Below are 14,751 nucleotides of genomic sequence, written 5' to 3' on the forward strand. Positions count from 1 at the left end.
CTCCCTTCACCCACTTTTCTGTTGTCTGTCCTCCAGGGAGTTCACATAGTAATATATATATATATGAACATGTTTCTGGTATTCTCTGCTCTCAGTCAAGACACATTTGTTATCAGCAATTATGTCTCTTGTTCCATGCTGTCTTTTGAATCCAGCATGAATTTCTGGAAAGTTCCTTGTCTATGTACTGTTGTAAACTTTGTAGAATCATCGTAAGCAAAATTTTACTGGCATGTGATATTTTTCAATAATTCTGTCTAGTCACCTTTTTTTGGAAGAGACACAAATAAGATTTTCTTCCAGATGATTGGCTAGGTAGCTATCCTTCAAATTTCTTTTAAACTATTGAGTGCTTTCAGTACTTTATTGACTGATTGAAAACTTTCTATTGGTATTCCATCACTTCCTGGATCCTGGCTTTTTGCTAATATTTTCAGTGCAACTTGGGCTTCTTCCTACTTCTTGAAATGTTTGAATATTGTTCATTTCTTCTGTCACAGCGACTGTGTGTTTCTTCAATCTTCTTTTGACGCTCCTGCATAGTCCCACATCTCACCCGTGGGACACTTCAATATTACAACCTGAGGCATGAAGTTTCACATCAGTTCTTTCAGCTTGAGATATGCTTAGTGTGTTTTTCATTTTGGCTTTCTAATGCCAGGTCTTTGCACATTTCAGTATAACACTGTTCATTGTCGTCTTGAGTTGTTCCTTTTAATTTTTCATTTAGCCCTTTAACTTGATCCTTTCTTCTAATATCTGTTCTTTTAAAAGCATCTCTAGTGATATGGTTCCTTTAAAATCTACTATCTTCATTATGACTAAAGCAGACTTACCTTGATAATTAATTCTCTGATAGAACATTCTTCATTTTGCTATCACATTTTCTGTTTTCTTATTTATTTGGATATGTCTCAGCATCATGTATGTGCATGTATGTGTATGTGTGTGTTGTAGATATGTTCAATGATATATATGACAAGCTGTTTTATTGCCTGCTATCTACTTCAACACTGTCGTGAATATTTCCTCATACTATGAGCATTTTCCCACAAAATCATAATAGCTACATAATATCCCACAATAAGAACTACTCCTAAAACCAAACCAAGCCCAGTGCCATGGGATGGACACCAACTCACGGTGACTCTATACTCCTATGATGACACAAGTTACTTTTTTTATTCAAATTTTTTCTATCATGAATAACTTTAGAATGAACTTCTTTGTAAATACCTATTTGCAAACTCTTCTAATTGTTTTTCCCATTAATTACGGAAATTCAATTTCATGTTTCCATATATATGTATTTTTGAATAGTCTAAGACATCACCATTTGAAATTTTCGGTCTAGAAAATATTGCATAAGGTAATATGCCATTTCCATCACCAGTCTAGATGAAAGACAATGTTCTCAGTTTCACCAATAGCAGGAGTAACAATCCAGTTTTTACTGCTATTGTGTTAAAAAAATTACCAATAAAAACAAACAGAAACAAAGCCCAAACAAAAAAGCAATTTAAATTTTGATTTCTTTCTATATATGTTAGAAAACTCTGTGCTAGGAGGGATAATAATCCCTTGTCTTATAGGTTTACATTTTTTTTCTAACTTGATATCTGTCTTTTAATTTTTAATAGTATTTTCATGTATCTAACTTAACTTTATATATCTTAATAATAAAGAATTTAATAATATTTATTTGTATTTATATTTTGTGGTTATCTTAGAATTATCTTACCTTCTCCCTGCAAGATTATGCAAGTATTCACTTATATTTTCTACATCCTCTCTGATTTTACTTCTTGTGATATTTGAAGAACTGCTCTTCCTGGGATTTCAATAGAGTGGGTCCATTTCCTAATATTTCTTAAAATAAGCAAAACCACACCGATGAAGAATCCTTATAAGTGATTACATATGCACATACATATATTTTGTACGGGTTTATGGTGCTGTCTTCATTGTATGTGGAACGTGTACATTTTCCTCAGGCTTTTCAGGATCACATGTTTCACTTACTGTTTATATCATCGGTGCAAAGTACCACAAAATTGTAAATAATTTTGCTTTGAAGTCTGCTTCAAGAGCCTCTCAGTTTTCATTCTATAACATTTACTGGATGTTCCTGCCCAGCTGATTGGACGGATGAACACTAATGCTGCAGAGATGCACAGCCTGTGAAACCCTGCGAAGGGCCCAGGAGTCTCCACCGGCCATGGGAGTAGGTTTGGTTGGTTGCTTGTTTCCCTCCCCCACAAAAACAGCCTCTTGGGATTTTGATTAGACTTACATGAAATCCACAAATGAATTAAAGAATTAAGTCTTTCTTCTCCTTTTAAATATCCGACATAATGCTCTTTTTTTCTAATAAAGCATTTTATTGGGGGTTCTTACAGCTCTCATCACAATCCATACATCAATAATATCAAGCATATTTGTACATATGTTACCGTCATCATTTCTAAAACATGTTCTTTCTACTTGAGGCCTTGGTATCAGCTCCTCTTTTATCCCCTCCCTCCTCCATCCTTCCACCTTCGTGAACCCTTGATAATTTGTAAATTATGTTTATTTTTGTATTTTACACCATCTGCTGTTACTAGTCCACCGAGAGGGAGGGAGGGAGGGTGTTGTACTCCCGATCATTGCAATCAGCTCCTTCTCTCTCCCCTTGTCTCCCCACCTTCCCCCTACCCATAAATAAAGAGAAAATATACATGGGGCTCAGTTCATGCTGTGTGTATGGAGAACAGGTTCATAGCAAAAAGTTGTGGGAAGACGGTGAAGGTCTGCATTATTTTCCTTGTTGTTTTTGCCCTTCACGGGAAGACAAGACACGGGAAGAAGAATTTCTTTGAGTGATTTCCTTGCCTCCCCTCCACCCCCCATGTAAAACATGTCACAGCTTGTCTTGTTACGGCATTTATAAAAACACAGTCTGAAAGTGGTGGTGCATAAATAAATTACTTAAGTTTTGCAGCAAACCGGCCAGATCTCGCCGACTGCTTTCGGATGCACTTTAAGGGGGCCCAGGGAGCCAAGTCTGAGGAGCATGGGGGCAGAATGTAAGCCAGGCTGTATGAGTCACCCAAAGCTGCACTATACCGTTTATTAAGTATCAGAGACAGTGTGTTTAAATAAGTTTGATTCGCTGACTAATCATGAATAGTGCTGCCCTCTTCCCCGGATAGCAGCACTCCCTTGTCAAAAACATCTATTTTCTTGTCACTTCTGTTAATATAATGGGCTCTTGGGGTTGTGTGAGAGTTTCTTAACAAATTGTGATTTTCAACAAATTACTATGTGTCTCCCACTGAATACAGCTTTAATAGCGAGGGGGAGGAGAGGGAACCCACACACACCATTGACTGAAAGTATATCATCTTCTCAGCAGCATTTTTAGGGGCTTCAGTTGCCCTAGGAAAATGAACCAGGCATCCCCTCAAGCCCCGGCCTTTCTCCCATAAGCAATGTCAATAAACTTGATGTTTCCCTAGTAGACTAGCCTGAGGCTTATTCTTTTTCTCTTTAGGGTTGAATGGCCCTTAAGACCAAATAATTTATACTGCAGTTACCAACTCTGGCTTTCTACCTTTGTTTCTTTCTTCAGATGAAAACTGCTGAAGCAGACAGAAGCTCGTAATACTCCTTAGAGTGGGAGCACCTTTCTCCTCCTATGTCAATTAGGTGGGTGGAGGATTGGTACTCTCACGATGCTTCACTGGATGCATCTGCATGATAAATCCTTGGTGTCTTGGCTAAGGCCATCCTTGTAAATCCAGACAGAAAATCACACTGAAAAACTTAGTGCATCTAAGTATTCAGTGGATAGATGTCTCAAAAACAAAACAACCAAATTCACTGCCATTGAGTTGATTCTGACTCCTAGTGACCCTGTAGGACAGGGTAGACCTGTCCCTGTGTGTTTCAGACCCGTGTCTTTCTCCCAGATGCTGACTGCTAAGTATTTAATACAGTGTGTGTGTGTGTGTGTGTGTGTGTGTGTGTGTGTGTGTGTGTGTGTGTGTGTGGGTCTGAACCCTTCTTTACTCTATGGGAAGAGACAAAGGAGGAAGAAAGGAACAGGATAAAATACTTATTCGTTTCTTGTTCTCCAGGTTCATTTGTTGCCATCTTCTCTGCTCACATACTTGTGGCACTGTGTTTCCAGAGGGGTCATGGACGGCGAAGAACTAAGAGTCGTCGGATTTTACTGTCCACACACCCCTATGACACCGGAGGCTGTGTTTCAGTTTCTATCATGGGGAGAGTTCCACGTGAGAAGGAGGCTGTGGTTCCTCTGTGTGTCTGGTTCTCCTGAGTCTTCCAGGCACGTTCACTGGGCCAGGTCTTGTTTCAGATATTGACTTCAGCTGGAGACATTCATTCGTTCACTCTCTCTCTCTCACTCACAACATCCTGAGGGAATGCCTGCGATGTAGCTCGACTTTGGGAAGGGTTCTCTATACTCAAGATGGTTGGTGATTACGGAAAGATTCATAAGAAAAGGAAAGTTTGTAACGCAGCTAATCTTCACCTCTCTTGGGAAAACGCAGGTGTTTCCAGGGGATATGAGTGGGCTACTGGCTCGGTCTTCGTGGAGGTGTGCGGCTAGGGAGCGTCTGACAAAGTCTCTTGGAAGACATGAAATACAAGCTATGGAGTACAAAGCCAGGATTGAGGTGGTCAAGGTTCTGACACAAAATACAAAGGGAAAATGAACAGGAACTGAGTAAGTGCAGAAGGCAAATGTCTGCACAATCAATTCATTGAAGACTATAGTTCTGTCCTCAAAGTTGTAGGAGAGACCAGAGTGGGTAAGACTACAGGGGCCTGCAACCAAGTAGACAAAAAATATATAGCAAGTAATTCAGAAAGAGGGGCCCACAGGGAGCAATGCATTTCCTTTGTAGGTTTTAAAAAAAACACATTGTATTATTTTATTAGGGGCGCAGACAACTGTCCTTTGAAGGCTTTATTGTTTACTGCTATTGATTCAGTGCTGATTCCTAGTGACACTATTGGGCTGAATCAAACTGCCCCACAGGATTTGGTGGACTGGGATTTGTGATAGGTAGGTTTATTGTGCCAACCTGGCCAGGAACACATGTGAGATTGGTTGAAGGGCGGAGAGATAAATAGCTCAGTGAGCCTCGTCTCTCTCCTCTCTCTTGTTCTTTGATCATTAGTCGAGGGGGGCAGCTGCCTTGCTTGGTCTGTGCCTCCATTCGCAAGCTACACTATCTGTGGGATGCCTACCCGTGGACCGTGTCGCTGTACCTTGAGGTTCCTTCAAGACCTGCTTCGCCACGCTACTGGAAGGTACATCTCTTGAGCCGAGGACTGTCAGACCCTGACTTCTGGCTGGCTGTTGGTGACCTGCCTTGCTGTTTGCTGCCTGTGGCCGGATAGCCTGAACTGCTCCACAGAGGACTACCTGGCGGCCCTGAAGACTTGAAGGACTTCCATGTACTAGCTGTCTCACCGAAGTGAGTTGCACTGAGCCATTTGTAGTGCTTTAAGATGAATTAACTGCTTATATTTTTTGCATCTATCTATCTAAAAATATACAAAATTATTAGTGGCCTGGTTTTGTTTCTCTAGAGAACCCTATCTTACACAGGATCCCCCCCCCACCGGCACACCCCTGCGGAGGTGGACCCCCTGACGGAGGGCCCCTGCAAGGGTGGGCGCCGGGAGGGGGGAGAGTGCGGCGACGGTTCACACAGGAATTTTATAGGGGTCAATGAGTAGGTATTTTCTCCCATGGTGGTTTGAAGCATCAACTCTTGATTAGGAGGCAAGCACTTAACCATCTTCCACCAGAACTCTTTTGGTAAGATCCCACTGTGGTTGTTAGGCGCCCTTGAAATACTGCAGTGGTCCGGGCTCATTCTCACAACCTTTGTTGTGGTCGAACCTATTGTTTCAGCCACTGTGTCAATCCATCTAATCAAGGACCTTCTTTGTTTTCAGGGATCCTCTACTTTACCAAGCACGCTGTCTCAATAACTGACCCCTCCTGATTAGAGATGTCCAAAGCACAAAATATAAGAGATTAAGTTTTGCTGTCCTTGCTTGTAAGAAGTAACAAAGCCCACATGGAAGAAGCACACCAGCCTCTGTGATCACAAGGTGTCAATAGCATCGGGTAGCAGCCATCAAAGAACAAAATATCATATCATTATGAATAAGGGGGAGTGTGGATTGGAGACCCAAAGCCCATCTGTAGGCAACTGGATATCCCCTTACAGAAAGGTTGCAGGGAGGAGATGAGCCAATCGGGGTGCAGTGTAGCAACAATGAAACATACAACTTTCTTCTACTTCTTACATGCTTCCTCCCCACTACTATCATGACTCCAATTCTACCTTAAAAATCTGGCTAGACCAGAGCATGTACATGGTACAGATAAGAGCTGGAAACACAGGGAATCCAGGACAGATAGACCCCTCACGACCAATACTGAGGGTAGCTATACCCTCAATGGGGGTAGAAAGGGGGAACTGATCCCAATGATCTACAAATAACTCCCTCCATGGGGGAGAGGCAACAGAAAAGTGGGAGAAGGAGACATTGGTCAGTGTAAAACATAAAAAAATAGTAATTTATAAAATTATCAAGAATTCATGGCGGAGGGGGGAGATGAGGAGCTGATACCAAGGGCTCAAGTAGAAAGAAACTGTTTTGAAACTGATGATACAAATGTGCTTGACACGATGGATGGACGTATGGATTGTGATAAGAGTTGTATGAGCCCCAAATGAAATGGTTTAAGAAAAGGAAAAGAAACATTTTCGTTGAACTTCTTCCAAGAGTAAGGAGTGTAAGTTGATTTTAATATGTACCATGAAACGCAGAGCTTGCATTAGAAGAAAAAAAGCACACAAAAAATCATATGAAACATGCACTTTCCCCACATAGGGAATCATCTCTCAAGAAGTGTCAGTTCCTTACTAATGTCGACACAATATATGCCAAGGTTTTCTTCGCAATCTTCAGCACCACATTGGTTTGTAACTCTTTCTGCCTGCAAGGCAGCGGTGTCAACGTGCTACTTGTACCTCATGCTGGGAACCCTGGCTTCAGCACTGTCGGTGCAGTGTCATTTCAACGCAGACTGCGGCCTACCCTGGTTTTATACAAACACATAGCTTTTCTCGAACATCAGTCAGAAGTAGTCGTTGCTTAACTGAGTTGTTGGTTGCTTAATTGTCCTTCGTGAAATTCATGACAGTCACACTAATCTCTCCAGCCTTGACAAAAATCCTCTTCCAGTGCAAGAGCTTTGGCAATTTCCACTCTTGTTTTGTTTCTTCCTTTCTCTCTGTTTGCTTTTTTGTTTTTCCTAAAGGTGTAAGTGGGGGAACTTGTACCGAGCAAATGACTCGTATTTTTCCAGTCACCAATGTATCCACAATTTACATTGTTTTGTGGAGGGTGAGTTCAGTTTGTAGGCTTGACTGTTGTTCAAGGGCCATCGTTTGGGGAGTTGGACTTTCTCTGTAAGAGCCATTAAGACTGGTCACTGGATGGTTTTGAACCTTGTTCTAATTTTGGCCCCTTCTGTCTTTAACAAGGACTTTCTATTGTCATCCTGATTAGACCATTGAGTGGTGGTAGCCAACGCCATCTAGTTCTCCTGGCCTCTGGACAGTGGAGGCTGTGGTGCTTCAGACTTTCCTTGAAACTTTTATTTGCGTCACTCGTCTTTGCTTCGACAAGTTAAGAGGTTCCAGTGCATCTTCACTGCCTTCCCACCACTTTTAGGACTCCAGTCGCTACTCATCCAAGTAGGATGGAGAACATTGTCTTGGTGACTCCATGTCGCTGTGGTGAGGACGTTTTCAGACTCTGCCCACTGTGTGGCATAAACTAACTTTGCATATTTTTGCAAGATATACAAATGCACATAGAGAAAGATTGTGGGTTTGCTTTCACTTACCTTCCCACATCTATTTAGCTTGTGTGTCTATGTGTCTATCTATTTGGGGATATTTTTTGTTATTATTATTATTGTAGGTTTGTTTGGATAATAAACAAAACAAAACAGTAAAACAGGTCCACTGCTATCAAGTCAATCAGGATGCATAGCAACAGTATTAGGGTTTCTGAGGGTATCAATCTCTATGGCAACAGATAGCCTTGCCCTTCTTTCGAAGAGGGGTTGATGAGCTTGGCCTTGTGGTTAGCAGTCCAACACTTCGTATTTGCCCTTGGTGATTTTCTTTGCTATTGGGCATTTCTGTCACTCTATTCCTTATGGTAAATCACTAAAAGGTCACTAAAGTCAATATGGGTCCATTCTCCAATGAAGGACTGATCCTCTTTCCCCTCCCATCCTTGATGACCACCAAAGAATGTTTCTTTCTCCGTGTGAAGCTTTTCTTTAATTTGTGACTAATGGTCTCATACAATAGTTGTGACTGATGTACTGCACTTAACAGGTTCTACCTCCAGGTACATCCATGTTATGAGGTGTTCGGGGATCCTTCACTCTTCTCTGCAGACCATCCTGGGGTGTGTGCGCTGTCGTTTGTTTAGCCATTCATCTGATGGTGGACACGGGTTGCTTCCATCTTTTTGCTCTTGTGAATACTGCTGCAGTGGACATCGTGGTGCATGCGTCTGCTCATGGCATTGCCCTTGTTTCTCTGGAACACATACATCGTCGTGCAATTGTTGGCTCATGTGCCTGGTGTTTGTCTTCCCAAATTGTAAAGGACGCATCATAGCTTTTCCCACGGTGGTTTCATCATTTCACATTCACACCGGTAGGGAAAAGGGCTTCCAACTTCCCCATGCCCTCACCAGAACTTGCTGTTATGTTGAACTTTGCGATAATTGCTGGGGCGAGGTGGTGTCTCGTTGCTGTTTTGATTTGCATCTCTCTGATGGCGAATGGCCGGACCATTTCTTCATGTTTTGTGGTTGGCAGTCTGCATGTCTTCTTGGGTGGATTATCTGCTCGTGTCCTTGTCCCACTTCTTAATCTGATTGTCTTTTTGTTCTTGAGGTGTGAAATTTTCTATAAATTTTAGAGATTAGTTCCTTGTCAGATATTATCTTACCTGGCCTGTGTCTTCTTTCTTCTTTTTATAATCATCTTAACTTTCAACGTTGGGTAATAGGGCAAAACGTATTTCTTAATAGATCTAAAGCCACAGCTAAGTGTCCTGGTGCAACCCCTGAACATTGACACCCAGCGGAAAGATTTGCTCCCATCCAGGTTCAAAAACAAACTCACTGCCATCGGGTCCGCACGGACTCAGAGTGACCCCATAGGACAGGGTAGGACTGCCCCCGTGAGTTTCTGATACTCTTTCTGAGAGTAGAAATGGAAGGTGGTTTATGAACTTCCCACCTTGTGGCTTGCAGCCCAATGCATAACCGCAACCACTATTGGCAACTTGAATTAATGCCACCAAACAATGATAATGGAAAATAAGTCAACTGAGGTACCAATGGAATGATCAGATCCCCAGCCCCAGCCCACCTGCCCAATACTGCTATTCCAAATACTCACTCTTCTGCTTGGTGACCAATAAATTTTTTTCTCACAATTATTTATCTGCATAAGTAGAAAATACAAGTGATACATCACTTGAAAGACTATGTGTAAATATATCTCTGCAGGCTAATCTATAGAGTACAATGACAGGCTTAATGAGAATATACATTTAAATTTTTTTAATATTTACAAATTGTACCTCATAGAGGTTGTAACAATGCACACTTACCCCAACAGGAAGTGAAAATGTCATTTCCTCTACATGAATACAATGTGTGATCAAGCGTTCTGAATGTTGCCAATCTTGTAAATTAAAAAAGAAAAATCTTAGAATGGTCCACTTCTCTTAATAAGAGTGAGGTTGTCTGGCAAGGGAGATGCCATGATCACAAGGCTGGTTTTCCCAGGGCGAGGCTCACCCAATTCACTCCGGTGTGCTCAGCCCTGCGATTTCCCCAAATGTGGGAACTCGACTGCACAAGTTGTGCTAGTGGGGGACTGCGTCCGCGCTCTCCCCTGGAAAAGAAAAAAAGAGTGAGATTGTCTTCGTATGTTGTAGGGAACACGCATTTCTCTTGTTTGTAGATGCTTTTTCATGATTCCTGCATAGTTTCTGGGTTTGTTTGTTTGTGTTTGATTGCTGCTTTTTCTTAGTGGATTCTATCAGCTATTTATACTGAAAATTATTTATCCGATTGTCTATGATTTACATTTTTAATGTGTTTGTCTCTGTTTACCTTTGACTCTGACCACAATTATAGCAGAAACCTTTGCAGCTAGATATTTTTACATTATTACATTTTCTCTTTATTTTTTCCTTGGTTATTTCTAGTTATTTGTGCACAGTTGGACAAATGTTTTCCACTCTGATATATATTTCTTATTTTAATTTTGAATTAGGAGGGGGTTTACATATCATGTCATAATTGTTGTGTTACAATTTTAACATGCATATCTTCATTTTTATGATATAATCATCAATCGATTTAGAAATTATTTAGGGATATAGTATAAGTTATGCATTTGTTTTATCAATGATTTTCCTTAGTAAAGATTACTGAATAAATCCATTTATTTTTCTACTGATGTGTCATGCCAGCCTTTTCACCTGTCCTACATTTTTATATGCATGTATGTTTGTTTTCGATCCTATTTTGCTCCAGGGATCTGTCTACTTATCGCACATTTGTTCTTTAAAAAGAAAAGCTATTGTTGCTGGTGGTGCTGCTGCTTTGAAGTCAGGTCTAGTCTTTCTTTCTTTCTTTTTCCTACTCAAGTACGTCCCGTCATCCTATGAGCCCCCGTGAGCATGCTGTAAAGCCGCAAGGTCTCTCAGAGCTGCGCCCTTTAAGGAGCAGAGCCCAGGCTCTTGGAGCTAGTTGCCAAGAGCTCAGGTCCTGGCCCTGCTGTGGGTTCAGGGTCAGTCTGCTCACGGCCAAGGAGCACTGCAAACCCACACCTTCTCCTGCGGAGAAGGAATAACAAGGGCAGACAGGGAGAGAGTGGAGAGAACGTGTAAGCAAAACCACTGAGAGAAGCCAGAATGAGAAGAAAAAGGAGAGGTCGGAGCAGCTGCCCATCAGTATTTAAAAGTTGAGTAAAAGAAGGTAATCAGACCCTCTGAGGAGCATGTTGGTATGTGGCATGCACTATAAAGCTTCCCCTTCAACTGTATGGGAAACTTTCTATAACATCCCCCATCGTGGTACCATGACAAGTCATACACTATGTGTCTATCTCTCTCTCTATTGTTTTTAGGTGACTATTAGAAATCCTTCTACAGCAACATCTTTGGGCTGTCCCTTGAGCAAGACTGAGCAAGCTAACTCGGTTCCAACTCAGAACAACCCATGAGAAACAGAACAAAATCCTGCCTGACCCGTGCCGCCCTCACAGTTGTTACATTTGTCCTCACTGTTGCAGCCAACGGCTGGGTCAATCCATCTCATTGAGGGCTTTGTGCTCTTTCATTGACCTTCTACTTTGCCAAGTCTGATGCTCTTTATCAGGGGTTGGCCTCTCATCTAATCACAAGGCCAAGTTCTATGAGATAAAATCTCACTATCCTTGCTTCCAAGGAACATCCTAGCTGCACTTCTTCCAAGACTGATTAGTTTGTTATTTTGACAGTCCTTGGTTTACTCAATCTCCTTCCGAACACCATAACTCAAACGTACCAAATTGTCTCTGGTCTTCTTTTTAACTGCCCAGTTTTCACATGCCTATGAGGCAAATAAAAATTTCATTATCTATATCTAATAAATTGTAGATTATTTAATCTTTATTTCATAATGAATTATTTCTTTGGTGAGGAGGTAAAAATCTATAAATTTACCAGATGCTTCCAAATGAAAGGCAGGTCAATCTAAGGAAACCTTGTTACATGGGAAGAAAATGCATATGTGTATTCGAGGCAGGAAAATATGTGCACGTGTGTATGCACTTATATGGTTTTGTATGTACACACACATTGTCTTCATATTTACAGTCACACACAGACACACTAAATAATTATTTTGTAATCTCATATTGGTACCCTGGTGGTTGATGTGCTGAGTTACACGTTGGGCTGCTAACCACAAGGTCAGTTGTTCAAAACTACCAGTCACACTGTGAAAGGAAAATGAGGCTGTCTACTCTGTAAAGATTTATCGTCTCAGAAGCCCACAGGAACAATTCTACTCTGTCCTACATGATAGATATGAGCTGGAGGCTACTTGATGGCAATGAGTTTGATTTGTTTGTTTTCATTGAAATCTTATGTTAAAGAGGAGAGTTATTTTTTGTGAATCAGACACATGATATTTTGATCATTTGGTTAGAAAACAGGCCAAATGCACAGTCTAGAAGTTACAGCAGGATGAGAAAGACAAAACATTTCTCTCCCTGATAAAATTTGAATTTTTCTTGTTTGGGCAACCAGAGATGGAAAGATGAGGAGGGAGATAAGGAAAGTGGGGGGAATTAAGAGAGTGGGCACAAAAAGACAACAGGGCTCTGGGACCAGAGAAGGGGGAGAGTCTATGAGATGTTTTTGTAGAGTGGAAGATGCCATCAAGAGACTTTTAAAATCTCGGAAGTCTAAAAGCATTTCATTTTAAATTTTTCAGTAGCGATGTGCGGAGCCTCACTCTCAAAGACCCCCAGATCTAACTACTTCCTTTCATACTAAACCTTGATCTCACAGTACTTTGGGGGAAGTAAAAACTCAAACAAAACACACTGCCATCAAGTTGATGCCAACTCACAGTGACCCTCTAAGACAGGGTAGAATTGCCTCTGTGAGTTTCAGAGACTGTAACTCTTTATGAGACTAGAAGGCCTCACGTTTCTCTCAAAGAGTGGCTGGTGGTTTCGAACTGCTGACCATGCAGTGGGCAGTCCACTTTGTAACTACTGTGCCACCAGGGCTCCTGGGAAATAAAAGACTGACTGATTGTAAATATAATTTTGGTGTGGCTGTCCATAGTCATGTATTTTCCATCTCTGTATAGACACGTGAAAACTAGACACTAAAAGAGAGAAAGAATTGTATTCAAAGTGTGGCAAAGAATATTGAGTATACCATGGACTACCAGACGGATGAACAAATTAGTCTTAGAAGAAATACAGTTGGAATACTCCTTAGAAGGCAAGACTTCAGTTTGCTTATTAGAGACCCATCGTGAAGAAAGACCAATGGCCAGAAAAGGACTTCCAGTTGAGTTGAGGGCCAGCAAAAACAGTATGGCACTTGGATGCGGATGGACTGAGACTGTCGCCCCAACAATGGACTCAAAAAAAGAAATATGGTGCAAGTGGCATGGACTGGGCAGCACTTTGTTCTGCTGTTTTACATAAGGCCACTTTGATCAGAGGCAACTGGATAGCACATCACAACAAGGGACGAGGGTTAACCAAGGCAGGAGGTGATGCAGTAAAAGGGGAGAGTATAACCAAGGGGAGAAGCAAAGCTAGGAGCAACATCCCAGTGAAAGCAGGCAATCTGAATCAGAGCTGACTAGGAGACAGAAAACCAGGCATCCAATATCCTCAGAAACTTTAATAGAAAATCTCCAGGTTCTCATGAATTCTGATTTTTCTATTTTTTGAGTCTTTAGAGAAATACTTTATTTAATCTCTATAGTCAATTGACTTCTACTTTCTTAAAGAAAATTAATTACAATTCTTTTTTAATTGTTTTATTTGGGGCTCATACAACTCTTATCACAATCCATGCATACACCAATTGTGTTAACCGCAAACCACATTTGTACATTCATTGCCCTCATCATTCTCCAAACATTTGCTCTCCACTTAAGCCCCTGGCATCAGGTCCTCATTTTCCCCTCCCTCCCTGCTCCCCCCTCCCTCATGAATCTTAATAATTTATAAATTATTATTTTGTCATATCTTGTCCTGTCTGACGTCTCTCTTCACCCACTTTTCTATTGTCTGTCCCCCAGGGAGGAGGTCACATGAAGATGCTTGTAATCGGGTCCCCATTTCCAACCCACCCTCCCTTTATCCTTCCAGTATCGCCACTCATAACACTGGTCCTGAAGGGATCGTTCTCCCTAGATTCCCTGTGTTTCTGGTTCCTATTTGTACCATTGTCCATCCTCTGGTGTAGCTATACTATACTTGCCAGGTAGAATTGGGATCATGATAGTGGGGCAGGTGGGTGGGGTGGAGGAAGTATTTAGGAACTAGAGGAAAGTTGTATTTTTTTATCTTTGCTACATTGCACCCTTTCTGCCTCATCTCCTCCCCGAGACCCCTCTGCAAGGGGATCTCCAATGGCCTACAAATGGGCTTTGGGTCTCCACTCCGCACTCCCCTGCTCATTCACTATGGTAAAACTTTTTGTTCTGATGATGCCTGATACCTGATCCCTTTGACACCTCGTTATCGCACAGGCTGGTGTGCTTCTTCTATGTGGACTTTGTTGTTTCTGAGCTATATGGTCACTTGTTTACCTTCAAGCCTTTAAGACCCCAAATGCTGTCTCTTTTGATAGCTGGGCACCATCAGCTTTCTTCACCACATTTGCTTATGCACCCGCTTTGTCTTCAGTGGTTGTGTTGGGAAGGTGAGCATCATAGAATGCCAATTTAATAGAAGAAAGTATTCTTGCATCGAGGGAGTACTTGAGTAGAGGCCCAATGTCCTTCTGCTACCTTAATATTAAACCTATCAATATACGCACATTGATGATTTCCCCATCCTCATATATAAATATATTTGCATATATACAT

The 14,751-nt window shown here is 41.5% G+C and overlaps 1 non-coding gene across 1 annotated transcript; it reads left to right on the forward strand.

The window, feature by feature from the left end:
* The first annotated feature begins 9,871 nt into the window (after positions 1 to 9,871).
* On the forward strand, positions 9,872 to 10,033 carry LOC142431269 (U1 spliceosomal RNA). The gene has a single exon (XR_012780801.1). It is a non-coding gene; the product is annotated as a U1 spliceosomal RNA (small nuclear RNA).
* Positions 10,034 to 14,751: the final 4,718 nt, after the last annotated feature.

The sequence above is a fragment of the Tenrec ecaudatus genome, chromosome 17 (genome assembly GCF_050624435.1).
Source record: "Tenrec ecaudatus isolate mTenEca1 chromosome 17, mTenEca1.hap1, whole genome shotgun sequence".
NCBI lineage: Eukaryota > Metazoa > Chordata > Mammalia > Afrosoricida > Tenrecidae > Tenrec > Tenrec ecaudatus.